The sequence below is a fragment of the Prionailurus viverrinus genome, chromosome E3 (genome assembly GCF_022837055.1).
Source record: "Prionailurus viverrinus isolate Anna chromosome E3, UM_Priviv_1.0, whole genome shotgun sequence".
NCBI classification, from domain to species: Eukaryota; Metazoa; Chordata; class Mammalia; order Carnivora; family Felidae; genus Prionailurus; species Prionailurus viverrinus.
Window position 1 is genome coordinate 13,130,343 of NC_062576.1, and position 18,103 is coordinate 13,148,445.

The 18,103-nt window shown below is 41.6% G+C and overlaps 1 protein-coding gene and 1 long non-coding RNA gene across 5 annotated transcripts in view; one reads left to right on the forward strand and one right to left on the reverse strand.

Moving 5' to 3' along the window:
- AUTS2 (activator of transcription and developmental regulator AUTS2) overlaps window positions 1-18,103 on the forward strand; it is a 1,124,374-nt gene that overhangs the window by 88,942 nt on the left and 1,017,329 nt on the right. The gene's annotated exons all lie outside the window — the stretch shown is intronic.
- Window positions 10,839-16,525, reverse strand: LOC125154305 (uncharacterized). The gene is made up of 3 exons (XR_007147749.1): window positions 16,442-16,525; window positions 12,696-12,879; window positions 10,839-10,966 (listed from the first exon to the last, which is right to left on the reverse strand). It is a non-coding gene; the product is annotated as an uncharacterized LOC125154305 (long non-coding RNA).

Here is an 18,103-nt window from a genome sequence, read left to right on the forward strand (position 1 = left end):
TGATAGATATCAGTCTGGGTTGTGCTGTAGGTGAGGAGTGGGGGATGGTTTCTTTATCTTCTTTTGGTCTGCATCCTCCAACAACCCACTTATTAAAGGAAGTTTGTGCTGTGCAAAGTGAGCTAAGAATAATGTATCAGGCTTGGGTGAAAATTTACATACAACAGTCTTATAATGATACCCTGGAACTTCTGCCATTCAAGAGTTTGGTGGGGAATGCCCTGCCCGATGGGCCTTTTTTTTTGAAGATGATCTCCCTCAAAGTTAGTTTAAAAACATCAGAATCCTTCTCACTTTAACATAGAAAGGTATTTTTTTTTTCCTTGTGACATTTTAAAGGGATGTGGTAGATGGAAATGATGGGGAAATCATTGTACCATGAAAAAAGTGAGAGGCTTGGAGTTGTATAAACCCTAATACAAACCTTGACTGTGCCAGTAATGATTTGGTGCTGTCATGAGTGAGTTACTTAAATTAAGCTCACGAGCCTCCGTTTCTTCATCTGAAAAATGGAGATATTTATTTCATACAGTTGTGGAGACTTGATGAACAGGATGTGCTTGGTGTATTTTTGACGTTCAATAAATTTAGCAGCTCATCTCTCCCTTTTGGGGGTAAAGCCACAGGAAGTTTTTGGTGAATAATTGAGGTCCTCGGTGCTAAGGGGAAATTTAACTCATGCTTTTTTGTACAGACATGGGATTATAGAAATAAAAGAAAAGGGGGTAATTTTATTCCTTTGGCCATATGCGTTAGCAGCACTTTTCTTGGCTTTTGACAACATCAAAATAAAAAAAAAAAAAGACTCATGCTGCCTGTGTGTGTGTGAGTGTGTGTGTGCGTGTGCATGTGTTATTTCTGGCTGTTAATATAATTCATTGCTTGTCGCAGGGACTGGAACCTTTCACCCCTGAAGATTCTTGCAATTTCATGTGCTAATCCAACTGGAATTTGTATCTCACAGACCCAGAGAGTGTTGGTGTCAGAGGAGATGCTCTGGTACAGGAGCTCAAAAGAAGAAAAAGGCAAAACTTAGAGGACTTGGGACTTGCTCAGAGTTGTGCAGCTAGTTAGTGACAAAGCTGGCGTTGCCGCAGATCGTATTTGCTCCTCATTGCTCCAGTCCTGGGGTTCTGCAAGCCGTGTTTACCAGACCAGCAGCAGCACCTGGGAACTTATAGGAAATGCTCATTTTTGCCCCTACTCCCCACTTTAATAAGCCTTCAAGGTGGTTCTGATGACCACTAAAGTTTGAGAACCACAACTCTGGTTTTTATACTATTTGGCAAGGAGATTTTCTGAGTTTCATGGACAGCACTAGGTCTTTATTTTACCTTTCAGATGTTTTCTCCTGCCACTTAGGTGTCTCCTTTTAAAACAGTTTCATCTTTGGTGATGGCTTCCTTACACTGAGGAGTGATTGCTGCAGGAACACTTCTGTGAAACTGTTGTTTGCTGCTCTTTTATTCCCTGCTGCCAAGTAGCGGTTCTGAAATTTGTCCATTGAAAGCAAGCCCTGCTTTCTGGGTCTCAACTCCTGGAGATTCTGGTTAAATGAAATGAAGATGGGGAGTCTTTAATATTTGAAAGCTGTCCAGGTGATTTTGATGCCCAGCCATGTGTATGGAAAACTGCATTAGAGGAACAAAGGATCAGAATGCTCATTAAAGTCATTAGACGGTTTTCCTAAGTGGTACCGTTGACCTTTGTTGTTCTGTATTTGGGTGTTCAGTGGACAGGAGCTATCTAAAAGAGGTAATTATAGTTGCAGTGCTGACCCTCAAAGTTGAAAGTACATTGAAATTCATTACTTAATAAGCTGTCCTCACTATTTCTAGTTTCAGTATAGGTATGGCAGGGAGAGATAAAATTACTTTTTCTTGCCTTGCAAAAAGACAAATGTCTTTGAAAATAAACGGGGTTTAAAACATATACTGTTTTTATAAAGCACAAAAATTTTGGGTGCATTCTGGGTACATTTTAAGCACTTCCAGAAGTGGGTATCCATGGGAGAGAAGGTGGTAGCCTGTGTTTTGTCATATGCATATATTATTTCTTTGGCCAATTTAAATACATTAACAAACAATATAATATTTGTGAGTTCACAGTATGGATGTAGTCCCATATTATGTTATTTTTCAGCTTATTTTAGCTTATGAGATATAAAGCAAAGTACACGTTAACAGTTTGCAAAATCCTGCTCTGATATTTGATTAGGGTCAGGTCCTGATTTGGATGAATTTGATGACACTTGAGTCAGGTCCAACCAAACATTGTACTTTTTTTTCTTTTTTAATGTCTATTTTTTGAGAGGGAAGGGGGGATAGAGGATCCAAAGCAGCACTTTTCTTGGCTTTTGACAACATCAAAAGCCGACAGCAGAGAGTCTGATGCGGGGCTTGAACCCACGAACCATGAGATCACGGCCTGAGCTGAAGTGGAACGCTTAACCGACTGAGCTTAACTTACTGAGCCACCTAGGTGCCCCCAGACATTGTCCTTTTTAATACTCATTTTTAAAAACAAAGGGCACCGGGGTGACTCAGTCAGTTAAGTGTCTGAATTCGACTTGGGTCATGATCTCACAGTTGGTGGGTTCAAGCCCCGTATCACGCTGTCTTCTATAAGCACAGAGCCTGCTTTGGATACTCTCTGTCCCCTTCTCTCTGCTCCTCCACCCCACCTCTCAGGGGTGTGTGAACTCTCTCTTTCTCTTTCAAAAACAAATAAACATCCCCTAAGAAATATATTAACCAAGATATTTCACTGGGCAAATTAGCATTACATTAAAAAATCTATTCTTGTAAAACTAGATTGATAGCAGAGATTAATAGGCACGATGTAATTTTTATAATATTTTGTCATACCTTAAAGAACCTGCTTTTTGATAATATTTTGTCATGCCTTAAGATCCTGCTTCATTTTAAATGAAACATTTTAAAATCATTTTTTCCCACCGGTGGAATAAAACTAACATGTTTTGACCAAAATTACCCTAATTTTGAATATTTTGAAATTAGGTATGGAAATTAGACAGTGCTAAGACTTCTTTTTTTTTTTTAACCATAATTTAAGTGTGGTTTCTCTGCCAGCAGCTTCTGCATTATGAGCAGGCTTACAAAAGAAGAGGCCTCCTTGACTCTCAAGGTTTGCTTGTTTGCATTCTACAAATAGGAAGAGACCCTTTCTGGCATTTTGCCTTATAGGCCCTAGATGAAAATGTGTTATTACCCAAGCCAACAACAATTTTAAAATTGCTGGCCCTGACATTATAACAGATCTGTGGATAGTGAAGCACAAGCATCTGTCAGATCAAGTGTGAAAGTTTGCATTTCCGTATACTTTCTCCAATCCCAAGAACGAGTTTAGTTTTGCCATTCAGACAGACTTGAGGCTTCTAAAAATCTGTGCTGACTGGTGTGCACTGTGGCAGCCGCAGAGGGCCAGTTGGACCTTTGATCTTCTTGTCTGGGTCACCCCTCTTAGGGAAAGGTCAAGAGACTGAGAGACCCTTCCCCAGGTTGGTTTCCTTAGTTATGCCATACTTTGTCAACAGCTGCCAACAGTGTCTGAGCTGGGCTTCTTTCCCTCCAAAACAGACTCCATTTAGGGCACAGAATTTTTCAGACTGGTGTAAGGTTTTTACAGAGTAGCAACAGGGTAATTAGGCTCATCGATGTCACCATGTGAAAACCTCTTCTTTAAACATTCTGAATATCCTTACCCACATGTCTAAATGTGGGTTTAAGAAAATTTTTTTTAAAGTTTGAGAGAGAGAGAGAGAGGTAGGGGAGGGGCAGAGAGAGAAGGAGAGGGAAAATCCCAAGCAGGTCCATGTTCAGTGTGGGGTCCAACGCAGGGCTCGATCTAATGAACTGTGAGATCGTGACTTGAGCCGAAATCAGGAATGGGCCACTTAACTGATTGAGCCACCCAGGTGCCCCTAAATGTGTCTTTTAGAAATGCTAACAGATAACCTGGAATTCTTTTTTTTTTTTTTTTTAATTTTTTTTTTTCAACGTTTATTTTATTTTTGGGACAGAGAGAGACAGAGCATGAACGGGGGAGGGGCAGAGAGAGAGGGAGACACAGAATCGGAAACAGGCTCCAGGCTCCGAGCCATCAGCCCAGAGCCCGATGCGGGGCTCGAACTCCCGGACCGCGAGATCGTGACCTGGCTGAAGTCGGACGCTTAACCGACTGCGCCACCCAGGCACCCCAACCTGGAATTCTTAAGACTGCCTAACCATGTACAGAAGGAATGAAGACTTTCCCGAATGTCTTTTAGTTGTTTCAATTGGAGATGCATGAAGAATGACCTCCATTCTGCCTAAGGAGTCTGACCTTCTTGTCACTGCGTGTAACATTAATTTCTTAATGTGTCCAGTGTGTAAAAAGGATTTTTTTCCTACTGTTTTAGCTGTTGGCCTGACTTTTGCATTTTCATTGGTAAAATATGTAGGTCTGTGCTTTGAGTTGAAAGGCATAGATTAGTAAAACATCCCTGAACCAGCATGGCATATGCAGTTAACAGTCACAGAAAACACTGCTTTTTTAGTTAATATGTAAACTTTTATTTCCAACATCTAAAAATTGTTCAGAGTTATCTTTAGTTGTCTGACCTTCTGAGGGGTGGTTAGGAAGGTATAGCACATATCTTTAGGCAGAAACTGACAGTGATTCTCAAACTTCATTGAACATCAGAATTACCTGGAGAGTTTATTGAAATGCAGATTGCTGGACCTCACCCCTGGTTTCTGATTCAGTGGGGGTGGGGGTGTGGCTGGGGGAGCAAGATTTTGCTTTACATGTTGCCAGGTAATGCCACTCCTGGTGATAGAGGAATCTACTGTGAGAATCACTGCTTTAGGATGTAGATCTCACACTCTTTTTTGCCAGGAAAAGACAGCTTAATTGCAGAGGGGCCCTGTTCTTCCCTCCGAAGCATTGCCTCTTCTAAGCAAACATTAAAGGAAGATTTATATACCACATCCATGTGGTCATGCACTGAGGTAGGTGCACAGGGCATAAATAAAATGGCCTCTGTCCCTGGGAACCTCACAGTTTAGAGAGGGGATTAACATAAGAAAGTCTGCAGTCCTGATCCCTAGACTTGCTGTGGTGGAGATGTCAGGGGGTGGATCAGCTCTCTAGATTTGCCAGGAGGGGTGGTCTAAGCTGTTCTTAGAGCACCTCAGTTTTATTCCTGTGGGTGTGAGTGAAAGAAACAAGAATGTTCTGCAGCAAACCATTTTGTTCACTCTCAGATGAGCTCCCTGTCTTCTTTGACTCCCTGGGCGGGCGTCCTACACTATATATTCAGGACCTCCAGGATTGTCATTGTCATTGTCATTGTCAACTCTCCACCCCCAGCTTTTGTAGAAGGCCCCTCCTACTCTCCCTTTTCCTTTTACATTTTAAAATTACAATTTCAGATACTGTCCACTGTGGCAGCAGGATTTGTAACAAGACCAAGTTAAGTGATCTTGGTTGAACTGATTTATGAGACAGCTTCAAAAATTCATGAGGCACCAGGGGAACTTTCTGTAGCTCCCTCAGCATGCAGCATTTCCTTTCACCTCTTCACGTAGATCAGACATTTTGTGATAGTGCAGCAGTTTGAAGCGGAGACTTCTAGATCATGGCCCTGCTGATTAAGACACTAAGACACTCTTGAGGAGTGAGGGGAGGGAGAGCTGAAGCCCTTGTTTCCCTAACTCTGGGCATTGACTTTGGGTAAACCAGTGAAAACCTGGTAACTACAGTTGCGGATAGAACTGTCCAGAGCAGGGTTTTCTCCATGGGTGATCTGCTGTGTCCTTCTAGTGTTATGAAGGAAGATCTTGGTCCATTAATAATAGTCCCACAATCTTAAGTGCAGTGAAATGAAGTATGTGTGCAAGTGTAGTGTGTATATGAAAGAAAGAAATCAAGCAACACATGGGGCGCCTGGGTGGCTCAGTCGGTTAAGCGTCTGACTCTGGGTTTCGGCTCAGGTCATGATCTTGTGGGAGCCCCACATGGGGCTCTGTGCGGGCAGTGCAGAGTCTGCTTGGGATTCTCCCTGTCTCCTTCCCTTTCTTCCCCTCCCCCACTCTGGCTGTCTCTCTCAAAATAAATAAATAAACTTAAAAAAAAAATCAAGCAACACAGTTAGTTGTTCCTTCTTTCTGTGAAAGCCTTCTCTAGACAGGAACAAAGGATATGGCTAAAAGCAGTAACCGGTTATAGTGCCTTTCCCATTTTATTGATCGTTCATTTCTCGTCTCTGACCTTATTAGCTACTTATTGATCTACTAGAAAAGCAAATAATTTTCCCTTGATAGCACTTAGGTGAACTGGACTTTAATGACTTGTCTCCCAAAGGGTTTTTAAAAAAGTATTTACCTACTAAGTGGAAGTTGTCTACTATCTAATGTTATACTCTGTGAGCTTGGGGACCCTTTCTTGGGAGGATCAGTGGTGTCACAGGCTGGTCTCCTCATTTTGGCTACTCCTGTTAAGACACCACACATGCTCTGTGGACTGCTGTAATGGCCTTGTAGCACACAAAGTTTTGGAGTCGACACAAGGAGCATATGTGAGATCCCACGGGAGGTGACATATTGCTGAGTCAGTTCTTTTTTTTTTTTTTTTTTTAACTATTTATTTATTTTAAAGTTTATTTATTTTGAGAGAAAGAGAGAGTGCAAGTGAGGCAGGGGCAGAGAGGGAGGGGGACAGAGGATATGAAGCTGACAGCACAGAGCTTGATGCAGGGCTCAAACTCAATGAACCATGAGTTCATGACCTGAGCTGAAGTCAGACGCTTAACCCATGGAGTCACCCAGGCATGCTGTTGCTGAGTCCGTTCTGATCAGCACCTGCCAACATGTCAAATAACTAAAGACAGCCAGAACCACTTTGTTGTTAATAAATTTTGTTTTGAGATTTTAATTCATGATTTTGGGCTCAGATTTGCTTACAAATAAGTTTTGAGTTCTTACTTGCTCTAAAAATGCTTAATTCTCTCCTATCTGTGCTTGGGGAGAGAGAGGTTTTGGATTTGGGGTAGATATGTGTCATAGGGAAGCAGAGTGGCACAGATAACATAGGAGGTAAAATGGTTTTCCCAGCATTGTAGGTGTCTTTGACTATGTTAGTTTTTTTATGTTTACATTTTCACGTTCCCATTTTACTGCTTTTGATTATACTCTTGTTGGTTAAGATTAAATTTGTGTGCATCTTCTAAGATTATATGCAATGTGAGGCATGATGTTGGAAGCAATAGAAATAGAACTTGGAGAATGGTCCCTGATAATCCGTGAATAATATAATCCACGTAGAGGTAAAAGCAAAGATTGACTCTATAAATTGTGGGATTAATGGGTGTTTTTGTCCGTTTTTCTTTTTTGCTTATTTTTTGAGTAGGTAATACAGTCATATGATTCAAAGATCAAAACCATATAAAAATTTTCTAGAGAGATGTCTCATTCCCATCCCTGGACCCATATGCCCTATTCTTCAGCTTCCCATAACTATTTTATTGGTTTCTTATGTATCCTCCATAATTTCTGAAAGCAAATAGAAATATACTTGAATGTGTATTACACAGCGATACCATAAACATCATTCCGCATCTTGCTTTTTTGTGATTATCAGTATATCTTGGAGATCATTCCATCTCAGTATGGAGAGAGCTACCTAATTAATTGTCTTTAAAGCTGCCCAATAGTCCATTATATAGTTGTACTCTTACATCTTTAATCGGTTCATATGTAATGACCTTGGGTTATGTCTAATTCTTCACTCTTACAAGTGATGCTGCTTTGAATAATTTTGATTATATGGCGTTTCATCCATGTGTATGTATACATCTGTAGGATAAACTCCCAGGAGTGAAATTGTTAGTCAAAGTATATGTGCATTTGTCATTTTGATAGTTACTGCCCAAATCCTCTGTACGAATTTGTATTGGTTGTACCAATTTATATTCCTATTTAAGAGTAGGGATTTCCCCAAGCCTTGGCAACAAGTTTTGTGGTTAAACTTTTGAATTTTTGCCAATCTGATAAGAGAAAAATTGTATCTCATAGTGGTTTCAGTTTGCATTTCTTATTAATAATGTTGAGCATCTCTTACTATATCCTAGATCTGATCGTATTTTCTCTTTGTGAACGGTCTGGTCATATTCTTTGCTTGTTTTTCTGTTGGCTTTTTGTTAGTTTTTGTATGTTTTAAAATAACTGGTCTATTTTGGAGTATTTTTAGACTTACAGAAAAGTTGCAAAGATTTACTGTTTCTTTTTACCCATTTTGCTGTCATTAGCTCTGTTAATTATGTTAGGTGGTGTAAAGAGGTCCAGGTCTCCTGGAATTCTGGGCTTGTCACAGGTATGTCATCCCAAAGAAGGATGCAGATCCAATTTATGACTCTTAAGCTGCCTCAGGGGATGTTCTAGTTACAGATGTGGGAGGTTCCTCCGAGCCTCTGACTAGCTTACGTTGTTGGGGCATACAACGTAGAGCCTGTCCTCCGATATTCTTCTTTTACTTGCGAAACTTATTAACTACAAGGGTTATTGAAGTGAAAACCGTGCCTCGAGTTTATATTTCTTGAGATTTACTTCCAGTTATAAATGTGGTTTTCAAATGACTGAATCTTTCATAGACCAGGTTTCAAGCACATTAAATAGTTGGTGATTTCCCCCTTCTCTTCATCACATGCTAATTGGGAGAATGAATAGCTGTCATTTTTCTGGAGCATCATGCTGTCGTTTTGTCCTGTGAATGAGTTCTCGGAGTACAGAGCTAAAACATGGGGCAGAGGTGCCGGTGCCGTTCCCATGCAGAGACACGCGTGGATCTTTGTGCCCCGCAGGGGTCGGCCTCCCCTGGAAGTTAGGGGCACTGGCGCTAGAATAAGACCTCCTGGCTTCAGATTCCTTCTTTGCCACTGCTAGCTGTGTCACCTTGAACACATTACTTAACTGTTTTGTGCTTTACTCTCCCCATTTGTAAAATGGGGATCATGACAGCACCTGCCTCATTGAGGTGGTAATGAGGACGGGATGTGATAACACGTGTGAAGTGCTTAGCACAGGCCTGGAGCCTGATGAGTTGCCAATAAATAAATAGTGGCTCAACAGTAGTGGAGAGCAGTGATTTCAGAGACCCTTGTTGTGTGGAATTTGACTTCGTTTACCTTGTGAGGAATGTAGCCTGCAGACAGGGATGTCATACATGAAGCCAGTATTTGAGTACCTGGCAGTGCGAGACGATAATTAACATTTCTGTCATGTCTTGCAGTTTGGGAATTTTACAAATGTCATTTACCTCAATGAAATCTCACAAAGTAGCTCTGAGATATGATTATCCTCAGTTTATAGTTGAGGAAATGGAGGGTCAAATGCCTTATCTGATGAGCTCACCATCACAGACCTCCTTGCTGGTGGAGTTGGGATTTGACTCCAGGCCTCCTGACATTGACTCTCCAGATGCTCTCTAAGAAGAGAGTGTCAACAAAGGAAGAATCTGGAATGGTTCCCAGGTGTCCCTGGGTTTAGGTCATACTCTTCTAGGGCAGCAGAGCTAGAAGGAAGCCTGAGGTTGGCCCACCTCTTTGCGTGACTAATGAAGGCACTGCTGTGCTCGCAAGGGACTCGGGGACGTGCATGGTGCTGGCAGGCAGCTTTATGGAGAGGGCAGGGTTCTCCTTGGCTGTTCCTGGGTGGTCTTTGGGGGCTGATTAATTGCTGGCATGGAGGGGGTTTATTATGGGAAAAGTAGATAAATTCAGAGAGGGGAGGACCTGTAACTTGAGAAGCATGCGGTTTCCCTGGGATATTTTCCTAAGAGCACAAATAAAAGGGCTGTAGTTTAGTATTCAGATGTGGTTCCAGTTGTGTAAGGGCAAAGAGAAAGAGGCAAAGGCAGGGAGACAAGGAAGGAAAGTGAGTGAGTGATTTGAAAAAAAGTCAGCGAGAGACCTTTGTGGGCACATCGATAGTGTCTCCAGGGCAGGCGTTTGAACTCCGGGGAACTTGGTATATAAGGGAGAACGTCTTTAGCAGTTCTAGGACCTGAAGCAGACTGGGTGGCCTTGGGGTGTGTCACCTTTTCTCCTGGGAGTGGAGGGAGGGGTGCAGAAGCTACCCCATGGTATTCCTCTCAGAATTGCACTTGGGGTGACTTCTGCTTCAGGTGGGAGGTTATTCTAGGCAGAGCCGGAGTGGACCGGCAACATCAGTCTCCTTGAGGTCTTGTTAGAAATGAAGATTTGGGAACCCTACCCCAGAACTGCTGAGTTGTAATCTCCAGGGGGTGGTATTCAAGAATGTGTATTTTAGCGAGATCCTTAGGTCATTTGTCTGCATGTTAATTTATGGAAGCATTGCTCTAGTCTAGAGGCTTTCCATCTCCTCCTTGGGGTTCTATGCTGCCGGGATTAACCTGCTGTTCACGAAATAGGTACTGAATTCTTGTTTTGTAGGCACAATACAAAGGTGGACTCTAGTGTGGATCATACCTCTCTGGGAGCAGACAGTCTAGATGAAGAGACAGGACTGTCTACAAATAATTAGTGTAAAGATAGTGTGAAAGGCCAGGAGCAGAGGCACCCAGAAGGCCTGGGACCGTGTGGAGGATAAATGTGTTTCTGTGGGGGTGTGCAGGGGCAAGAGGTGTGCATTACATCAGTGTACAGCTTCTGTGTAATTCTAATCTGTGGTCTGTCGCTTCTTTGCAAGCCTGACCGGTGGCCTGACTTGGGCCAGCAAATGGCCATAGCAGTGTATTATTGCCTGTAGCCTGTCTGAAACCTGTTCAGCATGCCGCCATCACTTGACTGTCTGCTTTATTGACTTGATAAATACTTTAAAGATTGCCAGGGTAATGAAGATGACTCCTGGAAGGACATCCCCACCATCTGCTTCTGGGTCTTCTCTCACCTGTGTTGCCTCTTCTCAAAAACCTGCATGCCCACACTCTGTAAAAGAAAAAAAATTGATTTGTCACTGAATTTCCATGCCTCAGCCTGGGAGAAATGTAAATGTTGTACTGGCCTTTAGTACTCTGCCTTCAAGCCTAGATTTAGAGCTGATCATTATACTTTTAGAGTAGGTTAGGTATGAAAATAGCAGCAGGTTGAAGAGCCAGAGGAAACTGTTTGCTCTCATCTGCTGGTTTGGTCAGGGTGGAAGTACGAATATTAATACAGTCCGCTTAAACAATAAAATAACTCCCAAGGAAGAGGAACTATAAACTTTAGTAAATATCAGAGATGTTAAATGCTAAAAATAAAGGCTCTTTGCAGTTGTTTGGCTCTTTAAAGAGAGTGTTTATTGGTCAGGAGGGCTGGTGTGTTTGGTCATGTTTTGCTAGCTTTTTTTCTTTTCTTTTTTTTCTTGGTGTGCATGTGTGTAAGTGCATCAGAATATAAATTAGTTAATTAAGTAGGACAGTGTTTCTAGAGTGTGAAATAGTAACCTGGCTAGCCAACTTAATTAAATCCTTTGTCATTTTCCTTTTGAAACAAGTTTCATCTTGGGAGGTCACTATGTCCTGGCTGTTGTACTTCTGAAATGTACCTTTTGACTCTGTCCTCTCCTTTGTCTCCTTTTTCTCCTGTCCGGCAACTTGCACTGACTTGTCAGCTGACTTCATTCTCTCTCCCCCAGCTGTCCACTGTGCCACGACCACTAGAGACTTCTATCAGAAATCCCAAACTCTCTATGTTCCAGCTAAAGTCTAAGGAAACCTCCAGAGGCTTCCTGTTGTCTGTAGGACGTACTGTTTTTCCCAACTCCGTAGTGTGCCATATGAGACTCTTTATAGTCTGCCTCCAAAATACTGTTTCAGCCTCATTTTTGGCTTACTCATCCCTGGGTCCATCCAGCCCACAGACCTATCTGCTATTTCCAGTACAAACAAAATATCACCAATAGTAGCCTTACATTGGTAGGCGCCATTCTAAGTGTTTGGCGAGCATTGTCTGATGCCATTATTAAATTCAACACCAGAGACTTTTGTCATTTGTTCAAGGTCATGCACCTTGTGTTAGAGCTTGACTATTTTGATAGTCTCGCTTCTGGTCCCCGCTTTTATGTTTCTGTGCCTTTTGCTTATATGTTTTCTATGCCTAAAATGTCTTCCTCTTCTGTCTTCTTAGACTTGGAAACTTACGTGTTAGGCATTCCTAACAAGGTGCTTCCACAGATCTTAGTGTCTGTCTCAGTTGAGCCTGATAACATCCTTAGCAGTAGTACCATCTAGTACTACTAGGAGGAGCTGGTCCCAAATCTTAATTTTTTTTTTTTTCCCATTTCCCCTGCAAATAGTAGGTGCCTAATAGAATGAATGCATGGATGGATGGTCATCATCAGTGTCTGACTCCTTTTGTGATTTGAGTAGAGTGTCCTTGGCCAAGTTTAAGGCTTCAGAAATTGCTGTGTGGAAAGAATGCATGTTATTTTAGCCATATCAGATTGTAGCCAGGGATAGTCCAACAAGCAAGGATCAAACGCCAACAAAGTTGTTGGTGTTTTTATTTGGGTCCAAGTGGAATATCACAAGAATTTGGAATGGGCCTACTTATGGCAAGTTACTTATTTCTTCAGAGTTGATTGTCTGATTTGTGGCTGTATTAGTTTGCTAGTGCTGCCGTAACAAAGTACCAGAAACTGGGTGGCTTAAACATAATAAATTTATTATCTCACATTCTGGAGGCTAGAAGTCCCAGACCGAGATATTGGTGGGGTTGTTTTCTCCGGAGGCCGATCTCCTTGGCTTGCAGATGGCTGCCTTCTTGCTTGCTGTGTCCTCGCTTGGTCTTTTACTGTGTGTGCAGTGCATGTTGTGTCCAAGTGTCCTCTTCTTAAAAGGACACTAGTTACAGATGACCTTTGGAAATTGCATGTATAAGTTTGGCTCCCTCCAAAACTTAACTACTCATAGCATACTGTTGACTGGAAGCCTTACTGATAACAACAACCAATTGACACGTATTTTGTATGTTATATGTATTATATACTGTATTATTACAATAAAGTAAGGTAGAGCAAATAGTTATTAAGAAAGTCATAAGGAAAACACATTTTTGGTACTATATTTAAGTGGACCTTCACAGTTCAAACCTGTGTTGTTTAAGGGTCACCTGTAGTATTAAGGCCCAATCTAAAGAACTCATTTTAATTACCTTTTTAAAAGACCATATCTCCAAATATGGTCATGTTTGGAAGTACTAAGAGTTAGGACTCCAACATAGAAATTTTGGGGGAACATATTTTAGTCCCTGGCAGTGTATTATGGAAGTTCCTCTACTTAACCCCTCCCCTTTCTGCCTTTTCCTTTTGTTTTCTTCCTTCTGGCAATTTTGTTTTACCAGAGGGCTGTTGGGAGGAGAAGCAAAGATAGAAGAAAAATACATTTATTTTGGGTGAATTTCGGGAAATAGCTGGTGGGGGGAATGGCTGAATCCATTGGTGAAAATGAGATTTTGATATTGCCTCTAGATGTGTATTGTCCTGGCACATTCTGTTCTGGTTTCCCGGGCAGATGAAAGCTGGCTGTGTGTTGGAAGGCTGGGGAAGTGTCTATTCTTATATTAAGTGGAAAGGGAAATTGATAATCCAGCTTTTTCAGTTGCCTGGAAAAGTGAGAACTCTATCCTTATCTGAATTTCAGCCCTTCTTCCTAGAAGTAGCTCAGGGACTTGGTGAGCACCCTGAGGGTAGGGGGCAGCCCTCTCCCGTGGCTGACAGCCTGTGTGGCACAGAAGCAGAAGCTGAGAAAACATGTGTCACCCTGAATTACTGAATTTGTGCGTCCCAGCTACGTTGTTGTTCCCCAGACCTTTTGTGAGGGGTTTTTCTTTATCCTTGTTTGTTAATTCCTACCCTTGTCTCCAGTTCTCAATTGTGGCTTATGTCTTTTCTTCCCTTTCTCTTTGTGATTATCAAGTAATTTATTAAATGGAGACAAGCTTAACTAGACATTAAATAATTGCAGGTGTGCAGCTGAATTGAGCTGCTGTCCTTTAACTAGGAACTCACAGCTGTTTGTGTTGTATTGTGTGATGAGATTACACTTTACCTCATTTGGTTACATGATCTCTTGCATATTGTAAGGTGCAAGAATGTTGAAGCTTCTGCTTTAAGCAGTACACAAAGGTTGGTATGTTCTCAGGAAACCAACATAAAAGGTACTGGGAGGTCAGGTCTGGAGTCTTTGCGATATTTTTTTCCTGGAATTTTTTTCATTTCCTTTGCCTTTTTCTTGATAGGGAGCACCTGATTTGCCCCTTGACTGTCAAATATGATCAGTTATCACATCTTAAAACTGTTTTAAAAAAACAAACAAAAAACTGTTTTTTATATTGTTAAAGCAGGGCTTTTCGGTTTCCTTCAAAGGAAGAGAGAGATCAGCAGTGTGTTGGACAGATTAGTTCCTTCTGTGCTTTTATTAGACCTCATCTGCATGCTGCTTTTATACAAATTTGCCTCATCAGTAAGAAGTGTAACTTTTACAAATGTAAGATTTAGTCATGGGTTAGGTTGTAGTGCCATCGGTTTGCTTTCTTTGTCTGGTTTCATAATTTATAATAGTTGCTAGAAGTAGACACTACTTTCACAGTATCTAGCTCAACACAGAATTTAGAGTAAGCTATTAATAAAGGATTGCTTGAGTAAACTAGGCAGTAAGCCTAATGGTTTTAATAACCAATATACATGGATCTACTCTCAGGACATACAGGTATAAGAAATGTCATGCTGCCACTTGACTGCTTTGTGACCTTGGGCATCCTACTTAAATGTCTCAATCTTTGGTTTCTTCATCTAGGTGGTTGTGAGGATTAAAGATATTTGCATTAGATATGTGCATGCACACAGCATTTGCATGCATGCAATGTGCCTGGCACTATTCTGGATACTGGCTACATTTGTGAACAAAGCAGACCAAGTTCCTGCCCTGGTGGGATTAAATTCTAGATCTAGGTTTTTTAATTTAATTTATTTTTATCTTAGAGAAGGAGGGAGAGAGAGAGAGAGAGAGAGAGTGAGTGCGTGAGTGGAGGAGAGGTGTGGGGGGGGGGGAGGGAGAGAGAGAGGGAGAGACTATGAATCCCAAGCAGGCTCCACAGCCAATATGGAGCCCGACATGGGGGCTCAATTCCATGACCCTGGAGTCATGACCTGAGCTGAAATCAAAAGAGTCCAACGTTCAACTGACTGAGCCATCCAAGTGCCCCATATACTTTAGACTGTCTACCAGGGAGAATCCACTTGGTGGGAGAACATGATAGCTACCATTTGTGAAAAAAAATTTTTTAACTGAAATATGTAGCTAATAATGGTTTCTTTATTTGTTACATTTAAACACTGTTTCAATCTAGTACACGTCTGGCATATAGAGGGAGCCTTAAAGCCCTTCCCATACTTTTTCATATCATATACAGCTGTCTGTATTTATGGGTTTGTCTATTAAAAAAATTGGTTAGAGTCTCTATCTAGGCTAGGGATTGTTGGTCATGGGATGCTGACTTCTCTGGGAGTTTGCTTTTAGGCTGTCTTTCAGGTTCCAGAAGGGGACTCCAAGAATGAGTTCTGAGTGACATGTTTGATCCTTTGAATCTTTTCATGGAAGTGCAGTTTGTTCAAGTAAAGTCTGGATGGCTCAGAGACTACACTGTGATGTTTAGCTTACCTAACCCTGTCTGATACACTCTTTGCTAGTGTCTACAGAAACACAAGCAGAGAAATATCCCAGGGTTTCAGACTGATTAGCTCTCTTAAACTCTTATTCTTAATGGGTGACTGAAAGAAAAAATATTTTTGAGATTTTTCTCTTTTTACCGATGACTAATAGAAACAAAAAAACACTGGCCATCTTTCAGAAGCATTGTAAACGTATTCTGATTGTGGGCTTCTGGAGTTCAGACGTGGGAGGGTGTTAGTGACCAGATGTCAGTTCCTTGGGGACAGGGGTGGTGGTTGTCAGTGAATCTAGAACTGTATCTTGAGAGGAATGGGCAGTGGCTTCTGTAGGGACACAGAGATGTCTGACACCTGTCATGCACTATGCTGAATGCTGGGTCTATAGTATTTGGAGTATTTGAACCAGGGCTAGCCCATAATGTATCTGTGTTGTTATGAGAGATCTATCAGGTTGAGAGCTGTGAACCCATCATATGGTTGCAGTTTGCATCCTTCCTGTGTTTCCTCTTAGGGAATAAATAATATATGATAATGAAAAAAAGCATGTTTTTGTGGCTTTTTTTAATTGAATTTTGATTTAGGACCCTTTATGTTGTGGGTGTTTTTGAAGGTTGTGGAATTTGGTTGCTTATTGAGAATGCTTTGAGAAAATTGGATCTCTGACCTACAACCAGTCCCACATTGAATTCCTTCCACTTATTGCTACAAAGAAATACACATTTTTGTTGAAGCTGAGGGAGGGGTGTTACCTGCTTGTTTATCAGAGCCTCCAAAAGTAGCTCAGACATCCCTGATGCCTCAGCTGATGTCCTTGCTCCCTGGTTGGGTGTTTGTGTCTGAAGTACTTGCTTCCTTGGCTGTGGGTTAGGTCACAGAGCCCATTGCTATGGAGATTACTGCAAAGGAGCAGACTTAGCAGGATTGCACAAGGCTAGCCAGTGGCTGGGTTTAGACTACCTTGGAAGAATTGGCTTAAGGGCAGAGAGGAAAAGTTTAGAAACCTTTCTTCCTCTTTGGTGGCGTTCATGTCAGTGAAACCAGACTGAAATTCTTGTGCCTTTTTTCAGGAATAGGGTCATATAGCTCATTGGGCTTAAATTAGTTGGTGTGAATTACAGGCAGGGGCATTATGTAGGTGCCATGTATAAATCATTGTGCTGTCCAGGTGGAGTTAATTTTTTTTTTTTTTTTTTTTGAGAGAGAGTGTGAGAGCTTGAGCACGAGCAAGGGAGGGGCGGAGGGAGAGAGAGAATCTTAAGCAGGCTCCACACCCAGTGCAGAGCCTGACATGGGGCTCCATTTCACAACTGTGAGGTCATGATCTGAGCTGAAATCAAGAGTTGGACGCTTAACTCACTGAGTTACCCAAGTGCCCCAGGTGGAGTTAAATTTGATATCAGAAGAATGAGCCTAATGGAGGGTAACAGTGGGTTATTGAGGTGTTCTTCATTACAACCAGAAATTTTCACTCCATAATGTTTTTACTGTAACTTCTCATTCTTGGTGTTGAATCAGGCCCACATGGCCATCCTGATGGTTTGGAAAAGTTTTCGCCCATGAGAGTGGTCTTCTTAAAGATGGTGAATCAGAATCATCTCATCATTGCAGGTAAGGAGGTACTTTTGTTCTCTGAGTTTGCTGCAAGCATGTGCTGACTCAGAGAGGAAAGGGCAAAACCAGACATTTTTCTTTCTGTTGAATCTTTTCATGATGAGGGTTTTGTCCGTTTAATAAAATAAGCCAGAGCTCTAAACTTTATTAAGTGAGAGGTCTGGGGCAAAGGAGAAATGATGCAAAATGCTGTCCTGTTTCTTAGAAAACTTTACTGGTACCTTTTGAGCTGTGTCCATTGGCTCATTGTTTCAGAAACATCACACAAAATGTCTTACTCCTTTTTCTAGTTGGCTTTCTTTAAACTTTTCGTAGGGGAACCTGGGTGGCTCAGTTGGTTAAGTGTCTGACTCTTGATTTTGGCTCAGGTCATGATCTCACAGTTTGTGAGTTCAAGCCCCATTTGGGGCTCTGTGCTGACACTGTGGAGCCTGTTTGAGATTCTCTCTCTCTGCTCCTCCCCCACTCACGCATGCACTTTTTCTCTGTCTCTCGAAAACAAATCAACGTAAAAAAAATAAAATTTTCTTAAAAAAATGCCAAAACTTTTCCAAGCCAGCTAAACAAACCCAAATATGGAATGATCTGAAATGACTTAGACAAAGCAAATGATTCTGACTTTCCCAGCTGGGGGACTTTGTCGTCTTGAAGGCCAGCCCTCTAAATTATGGGAAGATCCAAAGCAAAATTGAGTTAAATAAGTCCCCTAATTCCCATAAGTAATTTCTAAATTATCCTTTTATATACCTTACTTGTAATGCAGCTTGCAAGTGAGTATCACTGTGAGAGCTACAGTTTGT